Source organism: Gavialis gangeticus, unplaced genomic scaffold (assembly GCF_001723915.1).
Source record: "Gavialis gangeticus isolate Ggan-Ray unplaced genomic scaffold, GavGan_comp1, whole genome shotgun sequence".
Lineage (NCBI taxonomy): Eukaryota > Metazoa > Chordata > Crocodylia > Gavialidae > Gavialis > Gavialis gangeticus.
Genome location: NW_017729034.1, coordinates 69,965,754 through 69,975,187, shown reverse-complemented (window position 1 = coordinate 69,975,187; position 9,434 = coordinate 69,965,754). Strand labels below are relative to the sequence as shown.

At 44.8% G+C, this 9,434-nt stretch overlaps 1 protein-coding gene across 1 annotated transcript in view; it reads right to left on the bottom strand.

Moving 5' to 3' along the window:
• The window catches only part of AGPAT4 (1-acylglycerol-3-phosphate O-acyltransferase 4), a 222,095-nt gene that overhangs the window by 211,624 nt on the left and 1,037 nt on the right, over nt 1–9,434 (bottom strand). The gene's annotated exons all lie outside the window — the stretch shown is intronic.

Genomic DNA, 9,434 nt, shown 5'->3' with positions numbered 1-9,434 from the left:
AAAAAAAAAAAAAAAAAAAAAAAAATCACATGGCACCAAGCTATGGAATCCTAAACAACAATCAGTGCAAGATGACAATGAATCTTAATTCTCTATCCACTCCATACCTGGTTCTTGAGGTTGTAAAACCTGAAAAACCTCCAGCAAACTTTTAAAAAAAAGTATTTTTACTCAAAAATGGTTGACCTCCCACTGACAGGAAAAGATGCACTTAGGAGCGAGAAGTCCTTGAATACTTCTTAGCAAACTCCATGCTTAGAGTGCTTATTCTTATGCCACTGAACTGCTGTCACTCTCAGTACCACCCATAGTGGACAAGTAACAAAAGGGATCTGGGACAGGAGTTCAATAAACCAATTTAACTTAAATCAGTTAAGTCTGATACTACATTCATCCAGGTTTATCTTAGACCAGTTTTGGCCATTTTGAATGAAGTTTGGGCACACTGAACTTCTGCTACAGATTTGAACTAGTTTCTGATCACTTATTTGTGCGTAATTTTTATCCCCTAGCGTGAAAACCCAGCACAGACGTAGATATTGAATTTTCTACCACTTACCTAAAAGCAGTATTTTTTTTATTTTTAATTAAGAGGGGGGAGAGGGAAAGAAAGATGAAGGGACGTATTACTCGGAGATTGGCAAAAGACCAACCTGTGGGCTCAGGAACACTCTTGGCTGTACTGAAACTTAGAGATACATTTTACAGGGGGTAGGTGCAGACTTGTAAGGAGTTAAAGGAGCAACCCATTACAGCTATCTTATTTTAAAGCAAGAGCTCCTGGTACTATGCACTCCTATACAGAGGATCAATACGGATCCCAGTATTCTTTAAATCCCACATAGCACCCGATTAATTAAAAATACACCCATCCTTCCCAGAGTCAACTCCTTCTGGGGGCTATTTGCACAAAGATACACTCTCACATGGTTTAATTTTGAAGCTTAACTAGTTGTTCCCAATTCCTTCCCAGATGACCCCTTCAAGTTATTTTTCTTATGTGCTTTCAGGGCATTTGTTGAATGGCAGTCTTGTTCATCTACATGGAGCTTTCTTTAGGCAAGTGTTTCCATTCAGAAGGGCAAGTGGCAGGACTAGCTTTACTTACAGTGTTTGCAAAATCAAGTCCTTTGTGTGCAGTGTCAGATAGTTGTATGGACTTTAGCTGTACGTTTTCCAGTTACACATTCCCTATCATTAGAGGGGCTCCAACCACTTGCAAAAAATTTAAATGACCCAAGTCTCACAAAACCCCTTTGAGATATTACAATATTTTATATGTGGAGAAACTGAGGATGAGGCAGTTACTTATGTAGCTTCCTTACAAATGCAGAGCAGAGCTAGGTGTCAAACCTTAATCTGTCAACTCTCCAAGTTACCCTTTTTACCACACTGCTGCCTTTTTTGACCTTCGTTTGCTTGCCAACCCATACCTGGGTTTGGTGCTTTTCCTAGAATAGCTTTCAGCAAGCCATGAAAGAAACACAGATAAAGAACACGTTCCCAAAATCTTGAGTCTTCTTTACAGACAGTCAAAAAAACCGAGACTAAGTTGATTCAATCTTTGCAAATTAGTCTAAGCTGTGTCGACTTAACCAACAAGCCAGTGAACAAACATTCACTTCCAATTTGGAAAGTGCAGCCACATGCTTACAGTGGCCCAAGACAGAAGCCACAGGGGTGCTACAGCATGCCTCCCTGCTTGGCTGGAGCAAACAGCTTGGGCTAGCCCGTCTACTCCACAAGGGGGGAGGGGGATACAAAGCATCCTGGGATGCTGGGGGACTGTGAGTTAACTTCAATCTGGAAGGGATCTGGGACAGAAGTCTAATCATTCAATTTAACCTAAATCAGTTAAGTCTGATACTACATCCATTCACGTTTATCTTAAACTGGTTTTCACCATTTTGAAAGTGGGTTACATGCACTGAATTTCTGTTGTGTTACAGATCTGAACTTGTTTCCGATCACTTATACTGATTTAAGACCCACAACTTGTTTGGGGATACCGGGGCCTGTATCTCAAACTGACAATAAAGAAAGGCCCAAAGCCAATGACTTAAGAAAGCATTATCGCTGCTGGTACCACTAGTTCAGAAGTCCCATTCCCATTATAAGCCTGCAATAGTTAGAAAACTGTTTCCTACTAAGCCACAAGCAGTCTGGATAGAAAAGTCAGCAGCAGGGTTGCCTGAACGATAGTGCACTTAACTATGATTCAGAAGACTTGAGTTCTGTTCAGCTGTTCCAGGCCAACCAAGTACTTCCTCTCTGCCTTCATTTTCCTATCTGTAAAGATAATAACCTCCCTTGTAGAGCACTTTGCAGTCTACTGATAAGAAGTGCTACATACTAAAGACTCACTGGTGGCAGTGCTCAGGCTGAGTACCCATCTCCCAGTTACAAGGGCAAATATGTTGTTTGCTTTTTTTTTTTTTCTCTTTTTTTAAAGCAGAGTTTAAATACAGGGGTGTCAGAGATATAGCCCCAGGGTCCAGATATGGCTTACAAAACCTCATCATCCAGCTCCTGGCGCTGTCTCTCAGTCTCAAGAGTTGACTCGCATGCCACGCAGTACACGCTGGACTGGCCTCACATGCAGCGGCTGGGATGCACGCTGCCCACAACACCCATTCCAGCTGATCCAAGACACAAGGTGCTTGCCTCAGCCATTTCAGGACTTCTGTTGCATACAGCACCCAGCTGGGGCAGGTACCACATGGGTTGAATCCAGCAAGCAATTGCAGGGGGGGGAGGAAAGAGGTGCATGATCCAGTCCAGCCCTCAGGGATGGCCCTAGGTCATTCATCCAGCCTGGGGGCCCAGATGAGTTTGATACCCGTGCTTTAAAAGGGAGAAAGAAAAAAAAAGTGAAGTTATGGGAAAGAGAGAGAGGGGAGAAAATTCAATGTATTAAACTAACTATACGCCTAACTGAATACCAGTTGCAAAAGAACATGAACTAGTCCTTCAGCCAGACTTTTCATTAAAAATATTAGATACTGCTAATTTAAGACAGACTATTCAATATCACAAGACAGCTCACCTGATGAAGTACTTTAATTTTTTTGTTGTATGAAAATTATTGAAGTAGTAGCTTTTGAAGATGCTAGCTATAGTATGCTCACTTAGAACAGAATACACAAAATACAATACACCACAGTATCGCAGATACATGTGGAACAATAAAAAGCTTTAAACCAATTCCTTATTGAAAGAGGCAAGAAAACACAATAAATAAATCTTACCAAACTGAAGAAAAAAAAATTGTCCTTCAAAATGCCTTGTGCATAAAGATAAGAAAGTTCTGCTACTGATGGGCAACACTGAGCAGTTACAGAAGGAAGCTCAACTTTTAAGAGCTAGAAGAAAATATATACATGGGTCAACTGATCAAATTGAGCCATACCCACAAGAGCCAGGCCTTCAAATACCAGGCTTTAATCCAACAGGGTTTACAACTTCTTTACCATACTCACTTCCAAAAAGTGTCAGAGATAGGAACATCTAGATATTATGGGCACCTAACATGGGCTGGACATCTGCTCCGACTTGTGCCAATTAAATAGAATCCGCTGGAGCTTGCTAATTGGCACACTCCAGCGGCCTATACATCATAATATCACATGTATTCAGCATCCCTGCACTTCAAAATAGCAGTGGGAGGTGCTTTAACTAAAGCTCTTTCAATGAGCTTTAGTTAAAGCACCACCATTTTGAAGTGCAGGATGCTGAATACACATGATGCGGGAGCTCTGAGCTTCACCAATTAAAGTCCCTCCCCCCCATGTAAAGACACCCTATTTTGCCATATCTTGAACTTGGAATGGATTTTTACATCTAAAAAACAACCACAACCCCCAAACACTTATTTTGAGAAGCCTTAAAAAAAAAAAACCTTAATATTTCTGGAGCTGATGGAATTCAACCCTGTGAAGTTATGAAAGGAGTTTTGAGATTCCAAAGATTAAAAAAGACCCTCCCCTTAACTATGCTACACCTGGCTTGTTCTGGTCAGACCTAATGAAGAATGTCTTGCATTTGAAAGGTTGTCTAACTTTATCCCCACTATACAGCTGGCCCAAATAAGATATCACCCTAAGAAATCCTTTCCTCAGAGATCACTGGGGAGAACACCAATCACACACACACACCCCAACCCCTTCCCCCCCCCCAAAAAAAAACAACCCCCAAACAAAACAGTCAATCCAGGAGGAGAGAGGGAAGTTTATTCAAGGACACTTCCACTGGCTTCAGCAGGCTTTGGATCAGGCAACTGTAAACCTCGAAATCTTTGTTCCTCAAAGCAGCCAAATGTAAAATAGCTTGTATTTGTAGCTCTCAGAATCTGAAGCCAGGCCAGTCCAAAGGCATTTGAGCTTTCCAGCAAAATTATTCAGCTAGAACTTGATCCATAGTCCATTTAGGTTTACAGGGATCATGTTTTTTAAAGACATTCAGGCATCCATTGGAAATCAGACAGGCATTTCTGAAAAGCCAACTAAACACTTACTTGCCAACCCCCTATTAAAATAAAATTTAGGCACCAAGTGGGATTTTCCAAAGCCCTTACGGGCATCTTTAGATGCCACAATGCCCAATACCACTGGACTTAGAGCACACCACAGAGCTTAAATCTACAGGGCCCAAACTGCACATGAGATTCCAAGTTGGCAAAACCAGCTGCCATTTGGGTTTCTGGATAGGCTGATGTAGGTGTCCAACTTGCTGCTCCCAAGAGCCATCTGACAGTGATTATGGTAGGTTCAGCCAAGCAGCACAATCCCAGTGAACTGAACTGCTCCTTTATTCCCAACTTCAGGAAATTCCAGGTGTTAGTTAATCTGTCCCCCTCTCCCCCCAAGAGATTGTGGCCTGGTGCAGGACAGAGCTATGGCCTATCACAATGCTGTGGCCGCAGCATGTATTTAGGCAGTCATCTGATGGACTGCTCATGGTAATGAGAAGCAAGACAGCAGTATTTCCAGAAAGCAGGGTAGAGATGCACCTTAGAGACTAGCTATCAGTAGCACTATTAAGTTAAGGGAATACTCCTCTACCTCAAGCAATAAGGACTCTGGAAGTGGAAGGACACATTAGTCATCCTAGGCTGGTAGGGGACACATGCATGCATGGAGTACAGGCAGTCCTAAACGTATGACTAAGTTACAACGAATGGCACTTAAGACATTTATAAACTGACACCCTGTTTCCATCTGGGTTTTGACTTTACCAGGCTGGATACAGCTGCATCCAGCTTGTAAGTCTGGTGTGGTGGAAGGGGAGGGGGAAAGGGAAGGGATATCAAGGGGCAGATAAAGGTTCCCCCCGTGGTAAGGGAGGGGCTGGGGCAAGTTGCTCATCTGGCAACTCCTGCCACTTGTCTGGGAGGGCACTGGGGGGAGGTCCCCATATCTGCGCAGGGTGAAGCAGGCAGGGCTGCACCGGGAGTGGGTACTATGCCCTCCTGCCACTCACCCAGCCAGGACAGGATGGGGCTGCTGAGCTGCCTCCAGACACGTTGTGTGCAGTGGTAGGAGCCATCCCCCCACAAATGAGCCATTGCTTCATTCTGTGCCCGCCCTGCTCCAGCTGGGCGAGCAGTGGCAGGGCGTGGGGCAGGGGGGGGAGATGGGCCAGGGTCAGGGCCAGGGATGCACCAGGCTGCACTCCAGGTGGGTGGCAGGGCCTTTGGGAGCAGGGCTCATAGCCTCCGTTCCAGCAGCCAAACTGCCCTATCATCTGTCCCGATCTGGCGGTACATGCCCCCCCATGGACCAAGGCAGGATGGGCAAGAGATAGAGCCACAGCTTGGTGGAGGGTTGCTCCTACTGCTGTGAGCCAGTTGTCTGGATGCAGTGCAGTGGCCCTGTCCCACATCCCATCCCACCCTGGCTGGGCAAGTGGTAGGAGGACATAGCCCCTGCTGCCAGTGCAGCCCTGGCCCTGTCCACTCTGCCCCACACAGATGTGGGACACACCCTGCCCCCATGCCCTCCTGGATGAGCAGCAGGAGCTGCCTGACTAGCAATTTGCCCCAGCCCCTCCCTCACTCTGGGGGGCCTTGATCTGCCCCCCCCACACCCTTCTCTTCCACACCAGACTTACCAGATGGACACAGCTATATCGAGCATCATAAAGGAATCAAGCCCCCATTTATAACATGGTTCCCATGGGAAACTGCCTCAGTGGGCCCAGCACCCCAAAAACTTTTACAGTTGTCCCAGCTTGGAGAGCTCACACTGTAGCCCCTAGATGTGCTTTACCACAAGAGGGACCTACCAGAAGCCTTTTATGGCAATAGGATGGGCCAAGTAATGAAGGTCAGAGCTTGCCTGAAGGCACTCTGGGGTGTACTAAGCATGCTCACCTCCTCCCCAGAGCCTCAGTAGGGAAGGCTCTTTCCCATCTGATTGAAAGGCAATTAAGCCCTCATCTCTCAGGGGAAAGTACATCCAGGAAGTAATTTGACCATCTCTGTCTTTACATCAATAGGCAGGGAAGGGAAGATCCAACAGTTCAGGTCAAAGATTAAAGGCCAGACATGCCCAACCCCAACATTTGTTTCCTTTCAGCAGAAATCTGTCCCGTCTCTTAAATCCTGCCCTTTGCACATCTCATCAGAGAGGGGAAGGGCAGTCCCAGCTAGACATGCTCATTCAGAAATACCTTGCTGCTACAATTCCAAAAGCAGCTCAACAGACAAGGAATGAACTCCTTATTAGATAGGATGGTACAGCTATGAGATGGCTAGTGGTTCGGTCTCAGACCTGTTCTGGGAGGTTAGGCAAGTCACAAAACCTCTCCAGGCCTGTTTCTTCCATTCTAAACTACATGACTTAATAGCACTTGAAGACACCTGGATGGAGAGCATCATCATTAAAATGCCAATCAACATTGTAAGGAGGTTACCTAGCCTGCTGGCTTCTACAGGTATGCTTTTACTTCCTCAGCCAGTCCTCTGGTAACTCTGTCTTTAGGTAACAAAGATGACAAAAAATACTTCTGCCTGGTCCCAGGCACTTGCAGAGGAGCTCTTTGGCTCTGGCTTCCAACATAAAATTGCCTACAAGGGGAGCTTCCAACATAAGTTGCTACAAAGGGGAGCAGGCAGTTATATTCACACCTTACTTCCTCCTCTCATGCTTACCTGTCTGGGAACTTACTGAAGTTCCTAACACAATGGTTCTCAACCTTTTTAGACTCAAAGCACCCTTTCATCACTTTTGTGAACTGAGTGGCACCCCATTTCAAAAACAAGTGTATGTATAGCAGTGACTACCCCCTTGCAGAACAACCAGGCAATAGGGGCAAGAGAAACACCAGACAAGGACAAGCCTGAGTTTATCTTCTGAGCTTCTCTCTTACCCTTCAAAGGATCCCAAAGACACACCAGTTGAGAACCACCATCGCAGCCACCCTCTCAACTATCCAAGAACCCAGCAGCTGAGCGCTCTCAACTGGGCCGTTTCCTCTTAAAGGAACAGACCTGCCTATTACAAACTGTTTTAATTACTCCGTACATTGGCAGAGAGCTAGTTGGGACATCCACTAGACAATCAGAACATTTTCTCCCTGTGCAAGTCCTTGCACGCTTTGCAATATGATCTTCCTCAAGCCAACAGTCAAATTTCAACCTGTTCTCATCTGTTCAGTACTGCCAAGATTACATCCTTAAATACAAGGAAACACATGCCTCCCTACACAGAGCATTGCACCTAGAGCCTCTTTGTTCCCTGGTTTCAAATGGCTAAAAGTGCGATTAAGCAGTAAGAGGACACACCACACACCTCTGTTTAGAGAAAGATACAGTACAAGTTTCAGATCTTACATCAAACCATTTCAAAAAGAGAGGAATCAGAGACATCTGAAGCCAAATTCACTTCTAGTCCCTTCCTATGGGGTCAGAAAGAAGAGAGTTAACCCTTTCTCTAAGATGAAGTTACTACACAGTGACAAAGGGAGCAAATATACAACGCATGAGCTCCTCTACATTACCTCTTACATGGACACTGTTCACAGATTGCTTTTGCATTAGGGGTCTTTATTTGTAAAAGCAGAACTCACTCACACTTAGTGAGGACACCATGGAGGACATCTCTATAGGGGGGTGTCAGGCAGAGCTGCTATTGTGTTGTCAGGTCACAGTGCAGAAGCTTCCCTAGGCAAGCAAACCACATTTTTTTTTTTTGGCAACAGTAGTCATTATCAATCCAGATTAAGATTATGCTGTGTTAGAAAAAGCGCCACTGTGGTTGCATCACAGTTCTCAGAAGTATATGGGTTATTGTTCCCCTTTTCATACCCCCACCCTTTTGTAACCAGTTTCTAGTTCAGAGTAGCAATGCTGAATCTAGATTACCAGTTTTCAGACTACCTGAAGTCACCAAACCCTTTCATACCACTTACTGCAAAACCCCTACCCCAGCTCTGTTGGCCAGGTTGGCCAACACAACCTGACCCAGCAATAGCAGTGCATCACCTCCCAGCTCCTTACCCCCATGACCCATCACAGACCCCAATGGAACAGTTCAAAAACCGCTGCTCTAGATTAAGGTTACAGCCTCCTGGAATAAGTGCTTGCATTAATTTCATTGTTGTTCTTAGAGTTGCATCTCTGGGCTTACAGATGTGCAGCTCTTGCAAATGCAAGACAATTACACACAGACAATGCCAAGCAGAAGACACTGATCAAAACAGCTGCAGTACAGTTAACAAGGACTTGTACTCAAGTTAACATTTACTTGTTGAAGCAAATCCTCTAGTAGAGCATCTCACAAATGCTAAGCAATGCTCTGGAGTCTGGAGAGTTAGGCTGATGTGACAGTGTTCAGGCAGAGCAGTCTTCACCTTACTTTAGATAGGTTCAGATATCTTCATTTAAAAAAAAAAGGAAGACTTTATAACAAATCAAGAACATGCTAAATGCAGTGTCCTTCACTCCTTGCAAACACCACTCCTGTTCTGTATATGATTCTTCTAGGTGCCATGGGAAATAAATAGACTATTTATATACCTACATACCTTTCATTCAAAACATCTCATTATTTAGGCTCCACACAGACTTCTTGATAGGAAGCACATTGGTGAAAGCAGCTGTAAATAGATGATCACAAATGTCTGTTTCCACAGCAACCCTGGTCTCCCTACTCCCCCCCCACCCCACTTCTATTGTGATAGGGGAAAACCAAAATGAAAGTAGAAGGGGAGAGTACAAATGCGGGCTGGATCCCAGCAAATATCAGTCCGTCCAGAATCTGCACAAGTGCAACATCATGTGAGAAATATGGATAATATTTAGGGCAAGGCCTGGGGAATTTTTGTAGTTTCCATGGAAACAGTGGGGAGGAAGGAAGGAGGAAAGGAGAGAGAAAGAGAGAGAGCATGTGCATGACACAAAGGGAGTCAACAGATAAGCAGGAAGATTCTCGTTG